Here is a 23,699-nt window from a genome sequence, read left to right on the forward strand (position 1 = left end):
TGCATGTTAGATGGTACCTTGTACCACTGTTGAGTCATTCCCTTTGCTGTTCCACTCATGAATGTAGTGGTACAAAAAACAACTGTCTGTGTTCATCCATATGAGCCCTTGTATCTTTTATCTTCATGTTGCTGTCCTCACGCAAGATGCAGGTAGTTTCAGTGCAGTCGTTCTTCAGTCTGTTGCAAATGCCAGTTGTCTAAACTTTGTCAAGAGCATTTCATAAAAAGAATGTCTTCTTCTCACAAGGGATTCCCATGTTAGTTCATGGAGCATTTCTGTAATAGTTGCATGTTGAATCAAATCTACCAGTAATAAACCTTGCAGTACAACTCCGAATTTTTTCAGTGTCTTCCTTTCGTCAGTTCTGGTGAGGTAATCAAGCAGTACTCAAAACTGCGTCACACAAGTGTTTTGTACACAGTCTCCTTTACAAATAAACTACACTGTCCTAGAATTCTCCCAATAAATCAAATTTGACCATTCCCCTTCCATACAGTTGATTTTACATGCTTGTTCATGTTGTATTCAACATAACACACAAATATTTAATCATTGTGACTGCTGCAGCACACCACTAACACTGTATTCAAACATTACACAATTATTTTTCGTACTCATCTGCATTAACTTACTTTTTCCACGTTCACAGCATGCCACTATTCATCACCGCAAACAGATACTCTATGCAAGTCATCCTGTATTCTCCTACAGTTCCTCAATGAAGACACTTTCCTTCACATTACAGCATCATCAGGAAACAGTTGCACATTGCTGCTCACCCGATATGTCAGATGATTTGTGGATATAAAGAACAAGAGCAGTCCTATCACACTTTCGTGGAGATCTCCTGCTGAATCATATTTTTGTGGAGCTCTCCTGTTGATACCTTTACCTCTGATGAACATTTGCCATCCAGGACAACATACTATGTTCTACAACTTACAAAGTTTGTGTGCCATTCACATATTGGAGAACCTGTTCTGTCTGCTCTGATCTTCTTCAACAGACAGCAGTGTAGACATGTCAAAACTTTCTGGAAATCTCATAGGAACGTGGAAGCACCTGTTGGCCTTCATCCCTGGTTCACTGGATATTGCATGAGAGAAGGGCAAGCTGAGGTTAGCACAAGTGGTGCTTTCTACATCTGTGCTGATTTGTGGATTGATGCTTTACATGCTCAAGGAAATTTATTGTATTCAAACTTAAAATATGCTCAAAATGCTGCTGTAAACTGTCATTAGGGATATTGGTCTGTAATTTTGTGGATTTGTTCCTAAACTGGTGTTATATAAAGGAATCACCTGCACTTTTTCTGGGCACTTAGGACCTTGCATTCAACAAGAAATTTGCAATAAATAAACCCTAGCTAAATCAGGGGCAAATGCCAGAGAGTGCCCTCTGTAAAAATGAATTGGGATTCCATCTGAACATTGCGATTTATTTGTTTTGAGCCCTTTCAGTTGCATTTCAGTGCCAGCGATGCCTACTTCTGTCTCTACAGTGTTTGTGAAGCAGTCAAATAATTGAATGTCTGTACTATCACCTTGTGTGAATGACTTTTTAAACATGAAATGTAAAACTTCAGCTTTCCTTTTGTTGTCTTCTATTGCATTGCCAGGCTGATCACCAGGTGACTAGATGTCTTTGACACATGTATCACCTTTATATAGTACCAGAATTTTCTAGTTTTCTTGGCAAGACCTTTTCCTAATGTATGACAACGGAAGTTGTTGTATGTTTCACATACTGATCTTTTTTATAGATCAATGAGTTCCTAACAACTTTTGCGTTTCTGATTTTTTTTTTTTTTTTTTTTTTTTTTAAAAAATTGAGAGTGTAACTATCTCTGTTTTCTCACCATTTTCAGAATTTTGTCATTAAACCACCTCCTTGTCATTACTTTTACAGAGTGCAATCTTCAGTCAGTTCAAACCTTGCCCATAACTCCTCTAAATCCTTCATATTGGAACTGAATGAATAAATGATGCTTTTCATCATTTTAAGTAGTATGCTAACAACTGATTATCTTCTCTGGCCAGCATAAAAAAATCTCTACCTAGTCTTCTTGATAGATTTATTATTTTCAGTAACCATTGTGGCTGTGAAGAAATTCCTTGTAGCTACATTCCATCTGAACAGGCCTTGAAAGACCCAACGGTACCGACTGTCTGCTGTGTCATACTCAGGCAAAAGGCGTCACTGGATGTGGATATGAAAGGACACTTAGTCAGCACACCACTCTCCTAGCCATTGTCAGAGTTTGTAAACATAGCTGCCAATTCAATCAAGTAGCTCACAAGGGCTGAGTGCACCCTACTTGCCAGCAGCACTTGACAGATCCGCACACTCACCCATAAAAGTAGTAGTCAAGCATGATAGTGCTTAATTTAGGCGCTCTGACAGGAACTGTGGCAAGGCCATTAGCCTTTGAAGCAACAAAGTATAAAATATTTGCACTGTGTGTGGGTTGTCAAATAAGTTGCTCAAGAGAGTTTCTGGACAAAGTGTTCAGAAATTTTGCAAGACTGTGTCCATACTGTAATAAAACTGGTAATGGTGAGATAAATGTATTAACCAATCTTGTATTGTATGCAATGACCGATTCCCAAGTTGAAGACTCTAAACCCAGAAATCCACTACCACATAGCTATACGAAAATGTGTAAATGTCAAAATACATAAGCACTTAATGTAATTACTTTGATTATTATGGACTTCTTCAAAAGATATACAGTGATAAGCAATTACTTGTACTTTATTCTTATAATGTATGTTCCAAAGGTGGTTTTGCTCAAACAGATCGATGTACGATGATATTTTCTTGGCTGTATGTTGTGAGAGGCAAATCTTTGTTACACTGGGCTCGCATTCGTGAGGACAACGGTTCAATCCCATGTCCGGTCATCCATATTTAGGTTTTCCTGATTTCCCTAAATCGATCAAGGCAAATACCGGGATGGTTCCTTTCGAAGGGCACGGCTGACTTCCTTCCCTAATCCATTGAGACTGATGACCTCGCTGGCGGGTTTCCTCCCCCAAAACAATCCAACCCAACCCAAATATTTGTTGTTCTGTGCGAGTTGGGTTTATGAGTTATGTATGTGTTGAGTTAGAGTGGAGGTTGGTCTTCATTACGTTGTGAAGTGTTATGGCTAAAAATATATCTATTTAACAACAGAAACTCCACCTGTATTCATATTATTTAAAAATAAAAATGGAGCTGAGCATCATCTAGAGACATAGACAATGACTTTGAGTTACAAGATGGTGATGATGGTTAGAATATGATGGCATTGTGCAAGATCTTCTGAAAGTAAAATGTGAATACTGTGTTGGATTTGTGAAATTTTTGTATGAACAATAAGTCAAGTATGAATCAAGCTACAAAACAGGAAAAATAACAGCAAAAGGAGTTCACAATCAAGAAGAAGAAAAGGATGAAAAATAAAAAAAAGTGAGATGAGCAGTTAACAGCGTTGACCTCCAACAACAAAGTAAGTACTGAAAATATTTTCTTTATTTTTTTTCTTTTAGTGTAAGTGTCTCATTACATAATCATTAATAATAACAGCCATTGAACAGAAATCTGAAACAATGGAGGGTAATACAGACATGGGAGAGTTAAGTAACGTCGTGAAGCAAGATCAGAAATTTGTTGATGAGGCCGTAGAACAGGAAAAAGACACTGATGAATCACGTAAACTGTTAAAACAGTAAGATAATACTGTAATAATGACATAAGTACATTGTTGGCATTGTTAATAAAAATGAATAATGATGATAAAGATCACATAATAAAAATGAATAATGACTAGCATGCAAAAATCAATGAGCAACTTGAAAATCATAAGGACCAGTCCCCAGAATTTGGTCATTTAATAGGAGCATTATTTGACTGTATCAGTAAAAGTACAACACAACTAAATGATATCAATCAAAAAATTGATAGATTAGATGTTAAATTATAATCTGTTGAGTTCAAGATGAAAGAAATTGAATTTCAATTTAACAATGAAAAACAAAATTGCTTTTGAAAAAGTGCATGCAGATATAAGAACTATTGACAAAAGTGTATATAATCGAATTTCGACTTTGGAAACTAATGTTGATACTAAACTGGCACTTATTGAAAGCAGTTTTGCCGGACAAGTGAAGATAAAAGATAATAAATTCATGGAAAATCTAAAATTAAGTAACAACCAAACCAGCATCCTAGAAAGTGGTTTTTCAGTTCTGCGCTAAAAAGTTGAAGAATTAATTGTCCAATGATGTAGTTAATAGAACCTTGTCAACAATGTTGGTACCATGTTTTGTACCATTCCAGTGAAAAACTTTTCAGGTGAAGGTAGCTTACAACAACATTGCAGAGATAATTTTGTGTCTTAATATGACTGACATTATGAAAATTAATTTAATTGGATGGATAAAAAGTCTACTCACCAAGCAGTGGCAGAATGCACACACAAAAAAAATTGTAATTTCTTCAGGCAGAAGGGTTGAAGGGGAAGGAGTGGGGTGAAGGAAAAGGACTGGAGAGATCTAGGAAAAGTGGTAGATTTCGGGAAAGTCACCCAGAACTGCGGGTCAGGGGAGACTTACTGCTTGGGATTCCTTCTCATCTCATGCAGTAAGTCTACCCTGACCTGCAGTTCTGGGTGACTTTCCTGAAATCTACCACTTTTCTTAGATCTCTCCAGTCCTTTTCCTTCCCCTTCAACACTTCTGCCTGAAAAACGAGCCACTGGCTCCGAAAGCTTGCTTCATTACAACGTTTTTTTATGCGTGTGTTCTTCCGCCAATTGGTGAGTAGACTTTTTATGTATCCAATTAAATTATTTTGTCAAAAATTGATTGTTTTCACTGTTGTTATAAAAATAAAGTCTGTTAAGAAATTTCTAGAAGGTGAAGCATTACACTGGGCTAATCAGTATACTATTGATGACACCACCTACGCAGATTTTGAGAAAGGATTTTTAAACAGGTTTTGATCAGAGACTGAACAAGCTAGAATAAAAAGTTAATTTCTCAGTAGACCAAATTACAGGCAATGGCATATTACCATGAAACAGTTTTGCAAACATCAACTAAAAAAAGTAGCTCATTTAACCAAACCTTTCGATGAATTCACCCAAATCAATGTATTAAAAAGGAAGTTGCAGCTGAGGTACAGTGGGATTTAGTCTATGAGCCAGACAGCACAATAGATCAGTTTTTGACATAAATTAGATAGAGTTTTGGAGACAAAAAAATGGAAATACAGCCAAAATTGGCAGACACATTTTGAAAGTTGTAATAATCACAACAGGAGGGAACATGGTAACAGTTATCAGAAGGAACACAATAGAGCAAATGGTAACAACTTTCATTCTGGAGAGCAACATGACAATAGTTGGAACAGAAATTGGAAGAGAGATGATAATAGAAACACAAGGAAACAGGATGGGGTATTAATACAGGAAATAAAAACTAGCTCGGCCCCTGTTGTCGGTCCACTAGTTGGGAGCTCATGAAACAAATAACAAATGGACCAGAAATTACACCAATATGGACACACAAGAAAAACGCTCTAGTGAAGTGAACAGTTGCTATCTTAAATATTGTACTATCCTGTCAACACTATATCTGTTGAGAAAGAATTATGTTCATCAGGTAAGGCAAAAGATGTAAATAAGGTGAATGAGCATACAGAAATTGGAAAGGAGGATAGAAAATAAAGTAATTTATCAGAATTCTATGACTGGGTAGAGGCTTGTCACTTGTTAAATGCTGAAGTAACTGATTTTTGTGATGATTTTGGACTTCAGAAACTAATGGAAGAACCGGGTAAGAAAAAGATGAATACTGTATTGACAACAGCTTAAGTGAAACTGGGTATTTAAACAGTAATGAAGTGTGGAATGACAATGATGGTATATTTGTGGTGATACTGATGATGATGTGGTAATATTGATGATATTGAATTGCAGGTAAACGATGGTGAGTATACTAATGAAGAAGAAAAGTATTTTGTTTGTTTTAAAGGCATTATGTACTAGTAAGGAAATGTATAGTAGTGGCTATGATGTATCACAACAAACAAAACTGTTGATTTAATTACTAGTAAGGAGGCATACTAATTCAGTTACCAGGTATGACAGTTACAGAGTAACAGTTAGCTGCTTAATGATATGAATGAAAATTATTTTTTTCTTTTTTATAATATGTGGTTAATTAGTGATGGTGTTGAGAAAGATGAAAACTTTAGAAACACAGTTAAAAATCTGTGTTCTACTTTGTATCCAGACTAGTGGCACGAAATTAAATGTGTTATTGTAAGATAATTTAGAAGTAAGTACCATAGTGCTGATCTATGTGAAACATGTAAGTGTTCATGGATTGATGAAATTCTCAGTGACAGTGATAATTATATCTGTGTTAATTTCACGAAAGTGTGCCAAGGCAATGGAAATGGAAAGAACAAGTGTTATTTCAGAGGTCTTAGTTTCAAAGAGATAGAAGATTACCTGTTATATGAGGACGTTAAGACTGATAAATGTATTGCTTTTTGTTGTCCATTCATTGAAGTCAGAATAGGATCATGGGAAGGCAGGTGTCTTGTTGACACAGGTAGCCAAATTTCAGCACTCTCTGAATCCTTAATAAAAAATTAACACACAATAAGAACTATGTAGAATTACTTGTAATTGAAGTACAGATTAAAGGTGCAACTGGGAAACATATTCAAGTGGTTAACAGTCAGGCTTTAAAACTTTCACAATTGAGGGAGTAACTTTTACACATGGACGTTTAATAATTCAAGATGTCAGTGAGGAACTTATCCTCGGCATGTCATGGATAGTTGGTGTGATGGCAGATTTTGATTTGGGAGGGCAGAAGTTGATTATCAGTGCACCTGATGGAGATTGTATTTGCACTAATTTTATGAAGTCAGCTGTATCTTATAAGGAGGATAAAATAAATAGTATTTAATTTTCACAAAACAGTGAATTTTTGGTGAATAATATGCCAGAATTAGACACAGATAAAGCAGAGTTTCAATAACATGTAAACACTTAGATTTTAGAAGCAAAAGGGTTAAATAAAAATCAGAAATGGGCATTAGAATCTTTGTTGTGGGAGTATAGTGATGTGTTTAGGAATATCCTAGATAGAGTGAGAGGATATCAGTGTACTTTAGAGGATATCAATGTACTTTACAACTAACACCACAGTAATCATTTTTCATAAAGTCATATAGTGTACCTATTGTTAACAGAGCTGCAGTTGAGAAAGGGTTGCATAAGGTGGAAGTGAGTGACATCATTGAGAGAACTGTTAGCTCATACAACAACCCTTTACTCATTGTCCCCAAAAGAGAGAGAGTAGTGAGATTACTTCTGAATTCATTTGAACAAGTTTTTGTACAGAGAAGCTGATCATCCTGAAGGCACTGGTGAACTTTTACAAACATTTAAAAATAGTCACATTATGTCTAGTTTGATTTAACTTTTGGATTTCATCAGGTACCCTTACCTCCTGTATCTCGTAAATATACTACCTTTCTTTACAGTGGTAGATGTTACCAATACCATATAGTACCTTTCGGTTCGAACTCATCTGTAGCTGAATTTATAAGAGCATTAGATTATGTACTTGGCCAATATCCAGTGGGAAAACTTATGTTTATGCAGATGATATTTGGGTTACTGGAAAAAGTTGGACTCGAAAAATGTAAATTTTCCCTATCTAATTCCTAGGTGACATAATTACTAGCGAAGGAATCTTACACAGTTACAGAAAAAATTATTAGCTGTTTACTGGGCATTCACTATTCGGAACCTATTTGTTGGGACATAAAGTGTTTGTATATTCAGACACAAAGCATGAAGCTACCTACAGGAATGAAGATTATATCGCAATAGATTTATCAGATGGGGAATGTATTTGCAACAATTTGATTATGGAATTAAATATATTACAGGTTCAGACAGTGTTCTTGCAGACGCTTTGTCAAGGATGCCATTGGGTGGGAGTTATGAAAATTTTGATCAAAACGAGGAAAAAGAGTTTAAAATCAGACATATGAAGAGTATACATGATGAGAAAATTATTGAGCTAATGTGTAACAAAATTAGAAGGAACCAAAACCATGATTCAAAATTAAGATTAGTAAAGAGTTGTTTCGGCCAAAGAGATTACAAAGAACTGGAGTTACAAAGTTCATAAAGAAACACTTTTCAGGAGAACAGATGTGGATTCTGATGACTGGAAGTTATGTTGGCCAAAGGAGGAACCTGGGAAGTTGATTAAGTATGTAGAAGAAAGTTATGGACAATGTGGTATTCAAAAATGTTTACAAAAGCTACAAGGAAATGTTTATTTCTATAATGTGGCTAAAAAGGTTAGGAAAGTACTATCTACTTGTGATAGGTGTCAGACAGTCATGGTAAGTGACAGAACTTATCAAAGTGAGGTGCAAAGTATGAAAACTGATAAACCTATAGATTTAGTTACTGTAGATTTTTATAGAGGTTTACCAAAAATTAAAAATGGTTATTGTTATATTTTTGTTATGGTTGATGTTTTCTCCAAATATATAAAATTATATCCTGTTAGAAAAGCTACAAGTAAGGAGATTAGTACTAACATTGAAAAATATTACTTCAAAAATGTAGGAAAAACTAAAGTAATACTTTCAGACAATGGATCACAGTTTTTATCATAGAAATGCCTGATATCAAACACACTTTAATTTCAGTTTATAATTCTTCATCCAATCCAGCAGACAGATATATGTGTGAAATTAATTGTCTGTGTCACACATGCTATAGTCACAAGCACCTCACATAGTATGAACACATCACTGATTTGGAAGATGTAATGAATAGCATGCAACACAAGTACAACAGGATTTTCACCTTTTGAAGTCATGTTCCATAATAAACCAGCAATATCTGAATTAGTAGATTTTCCACTATGTACTGTTATGTCAGCTCAGGAACATGAAGCAATTGTGAGACAAACTATGAAAAATTATGGAGAGACACAAAAGAAAAGACACAATAGTGAGGTCAAAATAACTAAGTTCAACATTGGGGCTTGTATTCTTGTTAAATAACATAACAAATCCAACATGTTAATATCTGAGTTAAAAAAGTTTTTCTACATCTGTATCAGTCCAGTTGACTTCATAAAGAACCTGCATCCAAATGCTTACTGCTTGATTTATCCTGAGTCTCAAAAGATTCTTGGGCTAAGAAATGTTACTTTGTTGAAGTCATATGGCCTCATTGAAGCCATACAAACAAGATAGATAAAGATAACTCACAAAAAGGATTCTTAGTGGAATGTGCAGAAACAAAATATTTTCTACCATTGTAATGGACTACGTACTTTACGTTTTTCATAAAATTTTTGGGCAAACAATTTGAACATGGTAACTTATGTTACTTTTCTACAGGTTGTAAAGTCATGATTTGTATTTTATGTTGTTTCATGAAAAGTAATTGGTCTTTTACAGTGTTATTTCCCAATGTTTAGAGTAATGTTTTAACTAACTTATCATTTGAAAAGCTAAAGCTTTGAGTACAAGTCTCCATCAATTCCTTAGCATTTATTCATTTCTTAATACATCTTTCTTTGCGGTATATGAGTTAGTACTAGTGACATTTCCATGTTTTATATTAGTCCTGATATTTGTGTAAAAAGACTGGCATCTGAATGTCATCCAATGAAACTTTATAATATTTCTCGTGTATTAGTTTTGGGAATTTGTGTGGAAAGTACCACACCATTTCTCATAAAGTAACTGCAGTTTCTTGTGCTATACACAACTTACTTGTGTTTACTGTGATAGATATTTTTTCTGATGATTACTATTATTTTTGTATATGTATTGAATTTTCATGTTACCTCATTGAATCACTGTGCTTTGTGCAGATGTAAAAGAGGAATTTAAATATGATAGTGACACTTAGTTAATGAACGGGACTTCAAAGCAAATTTCAGTGATGTTGACATTTCTTCTGTAACTTATGGCCAATTTTTCTACATAAATTGCCAAATAACTCAGTTTTTAGAAAAACATGTAAGAATGAGCTAGTTGTGGCATCCTGCAACATGATCTGAAAGACTTGAAAAGCAATTTTCCATATGTTATTGTACTACCCATCATTTTACGTGAAAATGAAGAGTGCAAAATATTTGTAGCAATCGGAGACCAAAAGACAATATGAGTGATGAAAATGATAGAGTAGCACATAGTAGAATGGGCCTAAAATCCGCTGCAGTCGGATGTCAAATGCCGTCATTTTATTTTGGCAATTCGAAAAGATTAACTGCATAATGAGTTTTTTCGAGTTGGCAGCCCTGTTAGCACACAAGCTTTCTGATGCTACTGTGTTTTCCTTTGTATATATATGGTTTTCGAGAGTTGTTTACGTTCAAACTTCTGTACGTTGTTGGTGCTGTGTCATTCTCATTAGTAGTTATGCCTCCAAGAAAGTGTTTTGGAATGGGAAAACTAGAGTTTTATTTTAATCGGTTTACTTCATTGAAAAGTAGAGAGACTGTAGTTATATCCACCAACCAACTGGATTTTATGTCCACTCCGCCAAGTCCCTCAAGATGGAAGCTAAAATATTTTAGTACCAGAGTGACATTTCTATAAAATATGATCAAAACAGTGTAACGGAATGTATTTCCATAATTACTGAATTGAGTGCTTTATGTTCGCTTCTAAAGAATGCTGCTGTATGTGCGCTTTGTGGAAAAGCTGATATTAAAATCGTTGAAGATTTTGAGGGCAGGAAAGATGTGGCTTGTAAGTTACAAGTGTTTTGTGATTTCTGTGGGGTAACTAAAACTGGTTATTCTTCTGGATTGTGCAGAGGAAGAGTTTATAACACAAATATCAGACTTGCATATGGAATGAGGTGTATTGGGAAGGGTAGAAAGGCAGCTCAAACATTTTGTACTATCATGAATTTGCCCCCGCCTACATGGTTTGAGAAGTACACACAGTTACTTCTTGAAAGTCTTTGTCAAGTGAGTTCTGTGTCAATGAAGAAAGCAGTAGAAAAAAACTGTGTTATGCAATGAAGGTGACACTGACACAGCTGCAGCCTGTGATGGGACACGGGACATGGCAGAAGCGTGGTCACTTATCACTGAATGGTGTTGTCACTGCAACATCCCTAGAAAATGGAAAGGTGATTGACATAGAATGTATGACAAAGTGCTGCCATGGTTGCAAAGGAAATAACCAGGATCATGTTTGTGTCCAGAATTTTTCTGGGCACAGTGGTAGAATGGAATCAGAAGGAGTTCTCAGAATATTTAAAAGGTCAGGAGAGAATTATGGTGTACAGTATGTGAAGTACTTTGGAGATGGAGACTCCAAAGGGTTTGCAAATGTGTTGGAAAATATGCCTTACATAAGTTAATAATGATACGAGGGGGGAAAAGCTCAGTGATGGCAACCCAATTGGTGGTTGGTGTCATCTTACTAAGGAAGAGGTGGACAAACTGCAGCTCTATTATGGTTTAGCCATAAAAAGGAATAGAGATAATATTGAGGCAATGAAGAAATCAGTATGGGCTACCTTTTTCCATAAAGCTTCTACGGATGACCATCCACAGCATGCTCTCTGCGACAGTGGTGTAGACACATGGTGTGGACACAAAAAAGCAGTAGCAAACGGTGAGACTTATGCACACCATTACTCCCTGCCATTTGGGGTATTGGAAGCAATTAAGCCCATGTACAGGGACCTAAGTGACACTAAACTATTGTCACGGTGCTTACATGGAAAGAGACAAAATATTAATGAATGTTTCAGCCATGTGATATGGGAACGCCTGCTTGAAACAGTGTTTGTTGGTTTCAATACCGTGATATTAGGTTTATTAGATGCAGTTATTTGCTTTAATGATGGGGCAGTTAGCAGATGTGATGTTTTAGAATCGTTGGGACTAACTCCTGGTTTCAGTGTGAGACAAGCACTGATGGCAATTGATTCCTGAGAGTGGCCGAAGGCAAAAAATGGGTTCTTGCCGTAACTAAAGAAGCCAGAATAGCAAATAGGAGCAAGAAAAGTAAGACAAGAAGATGAGGAACACACAAACCAAGAATATTATGTAACTGGAGGGTTTTAAGAACAATAGAGGTGAGTAACAGATAAAATGTACCTTTAAACTGAATTTTCCAAGAATAAAATTTTCTGACATGTTTATTTTATGGAGGAAAAAAAACTATTTGAACTAGAGGTCTGAATTTTTTTTTATATTTCAGGCAACCATTTGGAGAAAAGTAGACTACAGACACCAGCTTACTATCACCAGGAGGAAAAAATATACTCTTATTATTTATAAAAAATTACCTTAATTTTGACTGTCTAATTTATTTATTTATAGTGTAATAACTATTGATTGAAATCATTTGATTGTACTCTACTTTTTAGATAACAATGTCATAAATGTGTGCACTAAGTTTTAAGCATCTAAGAAAAGTAGTTAATAAGTCTATAGACTTCAAACATAGACTGGCAGGAAAAATTTTAAATTACGGACTGACATAAATGTTTCTATAATAAAGTTTATATGAAAGCTATTCTGATTATTCTTATACCAAAATCTTCATCCTTAAAACACTTTCATTGTTCTAAAATTTCTTTATATTCAGAGTTCACATTATGCAGTTAGACCCTCATAAACTTTATGAAAATTCTTACTGATATTCCAGCCGTTCATTGGCAAGTCACCTTAAGGCAAGTCATCATCAGTGAGTTCACCCAACAAAACTAAAGCGGATGAGGATCTTTTGCACTACAATGCAAGACCACACACCAGTCATCACACCACTGAAGAGATTGTGAAAACTTGATAAGTTTTGCCACATCCCCCATACAGTCCTCACATGTAGTTTCTGTGGCTATGCCACAACAAGCAATTTAATTTTGCTTTGCTCTTCTGACAGGCACAACCACTGAGCATAGATAACATAGTAACCTTAGATTCCCTCAGAATAGATGTGAAAATATGAAAATATATATTTTATAAACATAACAATCAATTCCCTTTAATAAATACAAGCTGACCTAAGTAATTCTTTGAGGACTCCTCATTGACCCATCATTTGGCAGTGAGTTCCTATAATAAAGATCACAGTTTGTAGTAATTCACGGAAAGACATTGAATAAACATGAGAAATCCAGTGTTCCCCAAGGAAGTGTCACAGGCACTTTGCTGTTCCTGATATACATAAACAATGTAGGAGACAATATGAGCAGCCCTCTTAGATTGTTTGCAGATGATGCTGTCATTTACAGTCTTGTAAAGTTATCGTATGGTCAAAATCAATTGCAGAATGACTTGGACGCAACATCTATACAGTATGAAAAGTGGCAATTGATTCTAAATAATGAATAGTGTGGGGTAATCCACATGAGTACTGAGAGGAATCCGTTACTTTTCAGTTACACGATAAATTGCACATATCCAAATGCTGTGAATTCAACTAAATACTTAGGGATAACAATTACAAATAATGTAAATTGGAAAGTTTGCATAGATAATGTTGTGGTCAGAGTGATCGAAGGACTGATTTATTGACGGAACACTTAGAAAATGCAACAGATCTACTAAAGAGAGAGCCTACACTTGTGAATGCTCTTCTGGTGTATTGCTGCACAGTATGGAACCCTATCACAGAGGACTGGACATGGCAAAAGTTTGAAGAAGGGTAGCTTATTTAGTGTTATCACAAAACGTGGCAATTTAAATCCTGGCGATGGAAAAAATTTTCCACTGCCAGTATTTTGCGCAAAGGGGGGAGAGGTGGTGGTGTTAAGTTTCTCATTGCCAGACTTGCCTCTCCGCAGTCTCTCATGAAATGAGGGCTTGTGAAACTGTTGTTGGTGATCTGTCCATCGCATGGGGGTGCTGTTCGCAAGGAGTAGGCTATGTGCCAGCACCGCATTTCACCTTCTCCCCTCTCTTGTAATAATAATAATAATAGTAATAATAATAATAATAATAATAATACAACACACACACACACACACACACACACACACACACACACACACAAAATCCATACATGTACTATTACAAATAGTGTGTAATGGAAAATGTAAGTAAACAAACAAGATGTTAAACTGCATGACCATTCAGGATAATGATGATAATGATAATAATAATAATAATAATAATAATAATAATAATAATAATAATAATTGTGGAATATGTTTCATTCTAATGATGCCCCTTATTTCAGTTTTTAGTGGCAATTAAAAATTATGTTAATAACGAAGTGAAACAAGTGCCACTAAACTTGCTGATTCACATGAATATGTTGAACAAATGTCTTACAAATTACCCGACAAAATGCAAAAAGGTATTCGTAGGAGTTTACAGCTACATGTGATTCTAGTCTGTTTTCTGGTTGCTATTTTGTGCAGGTCACTACTTCAAGTAAATATAGTAATGTTTGGACTGTTTTAGGTGGAAGTAATTGTGACTTTGATAGAGATGTGAACATCTGCTGCTACTGCCCAGGTTTTCAACTGTCCTATCAATTTAAATAAGCCCTCATACTGCTGTGACAGATTTTCATTTAGCATAACCAAGAATTCATGCTAGGTTCTCAACGTACCAGTTTCAACTGCTGTCTTGCGAATACGCAAATGCAGGGTCTGTGAAGACAAACAACATATGCTAGATTTCCCATGTCTACTGATTTAGACAGTGGCACACCATACACGGCAAATGTGCACATGGTGCAACAGTGAACCAGTGTAGATATGTCCTAGGTCTGAATATCAAATGATGATGTTGTTGTTGTTGTTGTGGTCTTCAGTCCTGAGACTGGTTTGATGCAGCTCTCCATGCTAATCTACCCCATGCAAGCTTCTTCATCTCCCAGTACTTACTGCAACCTACATCCTTCTGAATCTGCTTAGTGTATTCATCTCTTGGTCTCCCTCTTCGATTTTTACCTCCACGCTGCCCTCCAATGCTAAATTTGTGATCCCCTGATGCCTCAGAACATGTCCTACCAACCGGTCCCCTCTTCTAGCCAAGTTGTGCCACAAACTCCTCTTCTCCCCAATTCTATTCAATACATCCTCATTAGTTATGTAATCTACCCATCTAATCTTCAGCATTCTTCTGTAGCACCACATTTCGAAAGCTTCTATTCTCTTCTTGTCCAAACTATTTATCGTCCATGTTTCACTTCCATACATGGCTACATTCCATACAAATACTTTCAGAAATGACTTCCTAACACTTAAATTTAAACTCTATGTTAACAAATTTCTCTTCTTCAGAAACGCTTTCCTTGCCATTGCCAGTCTACATTTTATATCCGCTCTACTTCGACCATCATCAGTTATTTTGCTCCCCAAATAGCAAAACTCCTTTACTACTTTAAGTGTCTCATTTCCTAATCTAATTCCCTCAGCATCACCCGACTTAATTCGACTACATTCCATGAACCTCGTTTTGCTTTTGTTGATGTTCATCTTATATCCTCCTTTCAAGACACTGTCCATTCTGTTCAACTGCTCTCCCAAGTCCTTTGCTGTCTCTGACAGAATTGCAATGTCATCGGCGAACCTCAAAGTTTTTATTTCTTCTCCATGGATTTTAATACCTACTCTGAATTTTTCTTTTGTTTCCTTTACTGCTTGCTCAATGAACAGACTGAATAACATTGGGGAGAGGCTACAACCCTGTCTCACTCCCTTCCCAACCACGGCTTCCCTTTCATGCACCTCAACTCTTGTAACTGCCATCTGGTTTCTGTACAAATTGTAAATAGCCTTTCACTCCCTGTATTTTACCCCTGCCACCTTCAGAATTTGAAAGAGAGTATTCCAGTCAACATTGTCAAAAGCTTTCTCTAAGTCTACAAATGCTAGAAACTTAGGTTTGCCTTTCCTTAATCTTTCTTCTAAGATAAGTCGTAAGGTCAGTATGGCTTCACGTGTTCCAACATTTCTACGGAATCCAAACTGATCTTCCCCGAGGTCGGCTGCTACCAGTTTTTCCATATCAAATAACAGTAGAATTTCATTTTTAGAAAACAAATTTACATTAGGTTACATGAGATATTTGGAGAAGGAGGCTACTACAAAGCCAAAATTATTTGAATAGGAGGAAGTAAAGAGGTCGAGTGCAAAGGAAAAATGGACCATAGCAGAAATGATGAGGTCATGGTAGGAGGACTAATATAGTGACAGGACTGCTGGATAGAAACAAAGCACTGAAAAAGTGTAGGAGGAGGAAGTCTCAAAAAAGGAATACTCAAGAAAGAGGAATATAAATGCAAAAAGGAGGAATTTTATGGAGAAAAAGTAAAGGAACATTCTATAAATGTCTAGTTCATTCAAGATGGAGCACAAGCTCTTAACTCACCAAGGATGGGAAATGAACTTTACCACGTTCTTTTCAAAGAACCAAACTGGCATTTGATTTCTAAATCTTAACCAGATGCCACCTCTTTCCTTAGGACATAAAGGAGCTGCGACTAAACTACTACTGGGACTATGATAAAATGACAATACATCCATCTTATACACTGACTGCTTTAGGAAAATAGCAGGGTGTGGGGAAATTGTCAGCAGTGTATGAAAGAAAACTTGTAAGATTTGAAGGAAGAGATTATGTGTTTTAGGAAAGAAATAAAGAACAGATTTGAAATCAATGGTTGAGTTTATCCCAAAACAAAACCTTTGGGGGGAACAAAGCGGAAAGTGAAAGAAACGGTGATATGGGTATGTGATAGAAACAGTGATATGGGTATGTCAAATAGTGACATAGCTAGCTAAAACAGGTTTACAGTAAAACACAGAAAAAATATTTGAAGAGAAAAACATTAAGGTAGATCAGAGTCAATTTAATAGATAAATAAAAGGTAACACAGAAAATAAGGAGAAGAACTGGGGAGGAAGACAAAGAAATACACCAACAAAAAAGGGTAGATTTCAGAGAAGCTTGTATGGTAGACTTACGGAAGAAACAAGTTCTATAGAAAAATTAATTTATTCTGTTGAAAGCTTATTAGAAGGAATGACAGCAATCCTCATGATATTGTGAGTCATTCTCTGAGTTGTGTCTTCAAATGATGTTGGCAGGTTCACAGCTTAAACAATGAGATTGTTGCAAAACCTTACACAGTAACAAGTCACAATAATTTCGGGAAAAGGAGGGGAGGAGGGGGGGGGGGGGGGGGGAAGACACGCATGGCAAAAAGGAGAGAACTAGAAATAATCCATACTAAACAAACTTCAAATGTAAAATTAGTATCTCAACAGGAAACGTGCTTAACATGTTGGTCTTTAAGTAATTATGAATGTTCATAAGCATCTACATACCAGAAGCTAATATTCTTGTGTAGTAAACAAAAGCTGAAGTAGCATAAATTTCTTTTATTAGAAAACACACATGAGAGACAATGATTTCAGAAACATTACACTATATTCTGTAGTTTCTTGTCCAGCTGACAAAACTTAATACCAATAGAATTACTTGTGACAAAATAGACATATTAAGCTGCATAAGCTCAAATTTTCAACACAATTAAATTTTCTATGAATGAAATGTGAAATCATATGCTCAGGCGTTTTTGAAAGATAAATCTTCTGACACACAGTCTGCTATTTTTGGCAAAACATTCCACTTACAAAAAAAGTAAAGTTTTATTATGTAATAAGCAGACAATTGTGTGACCAATTTTCAAACACTATTAACACACTAGAACAAAGGTGTTGCAGGTTTTTGCGTTTGGGTATCACATGACAATTAGTACATTTCAGGAAATTGCTTGCAAATAGTCAAGCTAAGCTGAGCTTTATGGAACCAGCAAAGGTCTTGGCAAATTATTTGAATCATAAAATGCGGTCCTTGTGGTCCATTGTATTATTGTTGAAACACATTTTTGTCTGATATCTTTATTCCCCTCTTATGATCCTGAAACACTTTTAAGAGAGTGCAAACTCTCCATTTATTTTAAAATTATAATGTTATTTTTTAAGTCTTTCATGTTAAAATATCCAACCCTTTCCATGGCACCTTACTGAGCCAATCTTTCGTAAATCAATCAGATGGTGAATTCCACATTACTCTTTCAACATTATCGGCATGCACCTCTGCTTAACAAAAGCTAATATGGGACACAAATTTTTGAACAGAAGTACATTAATCATGTTATAATAAATTTCTCGTAAAAACTCATTTTCAGTTACAAACTACTTGGCAGCTGCCATTCTTCATTAAAACTTCCCATCACCAATATTTCTCGAGGTTTGGAACGAGAGCCTGAAACATATAACATCAATTCTGAAATATTTTTTCACAAGGTGATATTTACATTTAGATATCTTGGCAGAAATTTATTTTGGAGCAACTAGCAACTGCAATGAACACTTGAGATCTGCTTGAACCATTTGAAATAATGAAATATGACAATTTACATATGATTATCACAAAATTGAAACTTGTTTTTAAACATGTGACAAGACAAATATACTAATGATTTTCAAAAATATAACTGGCATAAAATTCTATTACTTACATGGTGATTTTTGACAACAAACAACAGCGAGAGTCAGGGGGCGGGGGAGAGTCAGGGGGCGGGGGAGAGTCAGGGGGCGGGGGAGAGTCAGGGGGCGGGGGAGAGTCAGGGGGCGGGGGAGAGTCAGGGGGCGGGGGAGAGTCAGGGGGCGGGGGAGAGTCAGGGGGCGGGGGAGAGTCAGGGGGCGGGGGAGAGTCAGGGGGCGGGGGAGAGTCAGGGGGCGGGGGAGAGTCAGGGGGCGGGGGAGAGTCAGGGGGCGGGGGAGAGTCAGGGGGCGGGGGAGAGTCAGGGGGCGGGGGAGAGTCAGGGGGCGGGGGAGAGTCAGGGGGCGGGGGAGAGTCAGGGGGCGGGGGAGAGTCAGGGGGCGGGGGAGAGTCAGGGGGCGGGGGAGAGTCAGGGGGCGGGGGAGAGTCAGGGGGCGGGGGAGAGTCAGGGGGCGGGGGAGAGTCAGGGGGCGGGGGAGAGTCAGGGGGCGGGGGAGAGTCAGGGGGCGGGGGAGAGTCAGGGGGCGGGGGAGAGTCAGGGGGCGGGGGAGAGTCAGGGGGCGGGGGAGAGTCAGGGGGCGGGGGAGAGTCAGGGGGCGGGGGAGAGTCAGGGGGCGGGGGAGAGTCAGGGGGCGGGGGAGAGTCAGGGGGCGGGGGAGAGTCAGGGGGCGGGGGAGAGTCAGGGGGCGGGGGAGAGTCAGGGGGCGGGGGAGAGTCAGGGGGCGGGGGAGAGTCAGGGGGCGGGGGAGAGTCAGGGGGCGGGGGAGAGTCAGGGGGCGGGGGAGAGTCAGGGGGCGGGGGAGAGTCAGGGGGCGGGGGAGAGTCAGGGGGCGGGGGAGAGTCAGGGGGCGGGGGAGAGTCAGGGGGCGGGGGAGAGTCAGGGGGCGGGGGAGAGTCAGGGGGCGGGGGAGAGTCAGGGGGCGGGGGAGAGTCAGGGGGCGGGGGAGAGTCAGGGGGCGGGGGAGAGTCAGGGGGCGGGGGAGAGTCAGGGGGCGGGGGAGAGTCAGGGGGCGGGGGAGAGTCAGGGGGCGGGGGAGAGTCAGGGGGCGGGGGAGAGTCAGGGGGCGGGGGAGAGTCAGGGGGCGGGGGAGAGTCAGGGGGCGGGGGAGAGTCAGGGGGCGGGGGAGAGTCAGGGGGCGGGGGAGAGTCAGGGGGCGGGGGAGAGTCAGGGGGCGGGGGAGAGTCAGGGGGCGGGGGAGAGTCAGGGGGCGGGGGAGAGTCAGGGGGCGGGGGAGAGTCAGGGGGCGGGGGAGAGTCAGGGGGCGGGGGAGAGTCAGGGGGCGGGGGAGAGTCAGGGGGCGGGGGAGAGTCAGGGGGCGGGGGAGAGTCAGGGGGCGGGGGAGAGTCAGGGGGCGGGGGAGAGTCAGGGGGCGGGGGAGAGTCAGGGGGCGGGGGAGAGTCAGGGGGCGGGGGAGAGTCAGGGGGCGGGGGAGAGTCAGGGGGCGGGGGAGAGTCAGGGGGCGGGGGAGAGTCAGGGGGCGGGGGAGAGTCAGGGGGCGGGGGAGAGTCAGGGGGCGGGGGAGAGTCAGGGGGCGGGGGAGAGTCAGGGGGCGGGGGAGAGTCAGGGGGCGGGGGAGAGTCAGGGGGCGGGGGAGAGTCAGGGGGCGGGGGAGAGTCAGGGGGCGGGGGAGAGTCAGGGGGCGGGGGAGAGTCAGGGGGCGGGGGAGAGTCAGGGGGCGGGGGAGAGTCAGGGGGCGGGGGAGAGTCAGGGGGCGGGGGAGAGTCAGGGGGCGGGGGAGAGTCAGGGGGCGGGGGAGAGTCAGGGGGCGGGGGAGAGTCAGGGGGCGGGGGAGAGTCAGGGGGCGGGGGAGAGTCAGGGGGCGGGGGAGAGTCAGGGGGCGGGGGAGAGTCAGGGGGCGGGGGAGAGTCAGGGGGCGGGGGAGAGTCAGGGGGCGGGGGAGAGTCAGGGGGCGGGGGAGAGTCAGGGGGCGGGGGAGAGTCAGGGGGCGGGGGAGAGTCAGGGGGCGGGGGAGAGTCAGGGGGCGGGGGAGAGTCAGGGGGCGGGGGAGAGTCAGGGGGCGGGGGAGAGTCAGGGGGCGGGGGAGAGTCAGGGGGCGGGGGAGAGTCAGGGGGCGGGGGAGAGTCAGGGGGCGGGGGAGAGTCAGGGGGCGGGGGAGAGTCAGGGGGCGGGGGAGAGTCAGGGGGCGGGGGAGAGTCAGGGGGCGGGGGAGAGTCAGGGGGCGGGGGAGAGTCAGGGGGCGGGGGAGAGTCAGGGGGCGGGGGAGAGTCAGGGGGCGGGGGAGAGTCAGGGGGCGGGGGAGAGTCAGGGGGCGGGGGAGAGTCAGGGGGCGGGGGAGAGTCAGGGGGCGGGGGAGAGTCAGGGGGCGGGGGAGAGTCAGGGGGCGGGGGAGAGTCAGGGGGCGGGGGAGAGTCAGGGGGCGGGGGAGAGTCAGGGGGCGGGGGAGAGTCAGGGGGCGGGGGAGAGTCAGGGGGCGGGGGAGAGTCAGGGGGCGGGGGAGAGTCAGGGGGCGGGGGAGAGTCAGGGGGCGGGGGAGAGTCAGGGGGCGGGGGAGAGTCAGGGGGCGGGGGAGAGTCAGGGGGCGGGGGAGAGTCAGGGGGCGGGGGAGAGTCAGGTGGCGGGGGAGAGTCAGGTGGCGGGGGAGAGTCAGGTGGCGGGGGAGAGTCAGGTGGCGGGGGAGAGTCAGGTGGCGGGGGAGAGTCAGGTGGCGGGGGAGAGTCAGGTGGCGGGGGAGAGTCAGGTGGCGGGGGAGAGTCAGGTGGCGGGGGAGAGTCAGGGGGCGGGGGAGAGTCAGGGGGCGGGGGAGAGTCAGGGGGCGGGGGAGAGTCAGGGGGCGGGGGAGAGTCAGGGGGCGGGGGAGAGTCAGGGGGCGGGGGAGAGTCAGGGGGCGGGGGAGAGTCAGGGGGCGGGGGAGAGTCAGGGGGCGGGGGAGAGTCAGGGGGCGGGGGAGAGTCAGGGGGCGGGGGAGAGTCAGGGGGCGGGGGAGAGTCAGGGGGCGGGGGAGAGTCAGGGGGCGGGGGAGAGTCAGGGGGCGGGGGAGAGTCAGGGGGCGGGGGAGAGTCAGGGGGCGGGGGAGAGTCAGGGGGCGGGGGAGAGTCAGGGGGCGGGGGAGAGTCAGGGGGCGGGGGAGAGTCAGGGGGCGGGGGAGAGTCAGGGGGCGGGGGAGAGTCAGGGGGCGGGGGAGAGTCAGGGGGCGGGGGAGAGTCAGGGGGCGGGGGAGAGTCAGGGGGCGGGGGAGAGTCAGGGGGCGGGGGAGAGTCAGGGGGCGGGGGAGAGTCAGGGGGCGGGGGAGAGTCAGGGGGCGGGGGAGAGTCAGGGGGCGGGGGAGAGTCAGGGGGCGGGGGAGAGTCAGGGGGCGGGGGAGAGTCAGGGGGCGGGGGAGAGTCAGGGGGCGGGGGAGAGTCAGGGGGCGGGGGAGAGTCAGGGGGCGGGGGAGAGTCAGGGGGCGGGGGAGAGTCAGGGGGCGGGGGAGAGTCAGGGGGCGGGGGAGAGTCAGGGGGCGGGGGAGAGTCAGGGGGCGGGGGAGAGTCAGGGGGCGGGGGAGAGTCAGGGGGCGGGGGAGAGTCAGGGGGCGGGGGAGAGTCAGGGGGCGGGGGAGAGTCAGGGGGCGGGGGAGAGTCAGGGGGCGGGGGAGAGTCAGGGGGCGGGGGAGAGTCAGGGGGCGGGGGAGAGTCAGGGGGCGGGGGAGAGTCAGGGGGCGGGGGAGAGTCAGGGGGCGGGGGAGAGTCAGGGGGCGGGGGAGAGTCAGGGGGCGGGGGAGAGTCAGGGGGCGGGGGAGAGTCAGGGGGCGGGGGAGAGTCAGGGGGCGGGGGAGAGTCAGGGGGCGGGGGAGAGTCAGGGGGCGGGGGAGAGTCAGGGGGCGGGGGAGAGTCAGGGGGCGGGGGAGAGTCAGGGGGCGGGGGAGAGTCAGGGGGCGGGGGAGAGTCAGGGGGCGGGGGAGAGTCAGGGGGCGGGGGAGAGTCAGGGGGCGGGGGAGAGTCAGGGGGCGGGGGAGAGTCAGGGGGCGGGGGAGAGTCAGGGGGCGGGGGAGAGTCAGGGGGCGGGGGAGAGTCAGGGGGCGGGGGAGAGTCAGGGGGCGGGGGAGAGTCAGGGGGCGGGGGAGAGTCAGGGGGCGGGGGAGAGTCAGGGGGCGGGGGAGAGTCAGGGGGCGGGGGAGAGTCAGGGGGCGGGGGAGAGTCAGGGGGCGGGGGAGAGTCAGGGGGCGGGGGAGAGTCAGGGGGCGGGGGAGAGTCAGGGGGCGGGGGAGAGTCAGGGGGCGGGGGAGAGTCAGGGGGCGGGGGAGAGTAGAGAGGGCGGGGGAGAGTAAGAGGGCGGGGGAGAGTAAGAGGGCGGGGGAGAGTAAGAGGGCGGGGGAGAGTAAGAGGGCGGGGGAGAGTAAGAGGGCGGGGAGAGTAAGAGGGCGGGGGAGAGGGAGGGGGAAGTAAGAGGGAGGGGGAGAGGGAGGGAGGAGAATGTTCTGAAGAAGGAAATTATCAGAAAGCTTAGCTACGCATTCATTGAGCTTGTCTACTGCTTAATACCTCATATCTACATCTACACTCTGCGAACCATTGTGGGGTGCATTGCAGAGGGTACATCCCATTATACAAGTTATTAGTATTCCTTGCTGTTCCATTCATGTATTGAGTGTGGGAAGAATGATGTGTGTGCAGAAATTATACTATTCTTATCTTCACGATCCCTATGTGAGCAACACATAGGGGGTTGTAGAGTAATCATTTCAAGCTGGTTCTTGAAAATTTATATGATGGGTGGTTACCTTTACTATGTGGGAACTATAACATGGCACATGGACTCCGTAATTCCAATAGGTAGCAGTCAGGAGACTTCATGCCATTGTTATTTGCAAATGTTCATCATCAACTGTGCAGTGTACCATTAGCTGGTGTTGACTGCATTGTTGTCTGCTTTGGTGCTAGCTACGCTATAACTGTATCTTTTGCTATGTTATTTTCATTGTGATTTTTTTCCAAACACGAGTGACTGAGGTGTGGGTGCTGGCCCATCACAGGTGGTACTTTCTACTTCAGTTCAAAAAAGGAAGCTGTTTATCAGGAACTTGTGGAAGATCATAACATAGATTTATGTTGTCTGCACTGCGTACATGACATTACATGGATGCAGAGTTTGAACCTCCACATCCCACCTTTCCTCGCAGAAAACCAATCCACTCGCCCTGTTCACTGCATCCCCTCTCG

At 43.4% G+C, this 23,699-nt stretch overlaps 1 protein-coding gene across 1 annotated transcript in view; it reads right to left on the reverse strand.

The window, feature by feature from the left end:
• Positions 1–17,398: 17,398 nt before the first annotated feature.
• LOC124615706 (probable phospholipid hydroperoxide glutathione peroxidase) overlaps positions 17,399–23,699 on the reverse strand; it is a gene marked incomplete in the record, with an annotated part of 56,840 nt that continues 50,539 nt past the window's right edge. Inside the window, 1 exon segment of the mRNA XM_047143749.1 lies at positions 17,399–17,895.

This window comes from Schistocerca americana, chromosome 5, assembly GCF_021461395.2.
Source record: "Schistocerca americana isolate TAMUIC-IGC-003095 chromosome 5, iqSchAmer2.1, whole genome shotgun sequence".
Lineage (NCBI taxonomy): Eukaryota > Metazoa > Arthropoda > Insecta > Orthoptera > Acrididae > Schistocerca > Schistocerca americana.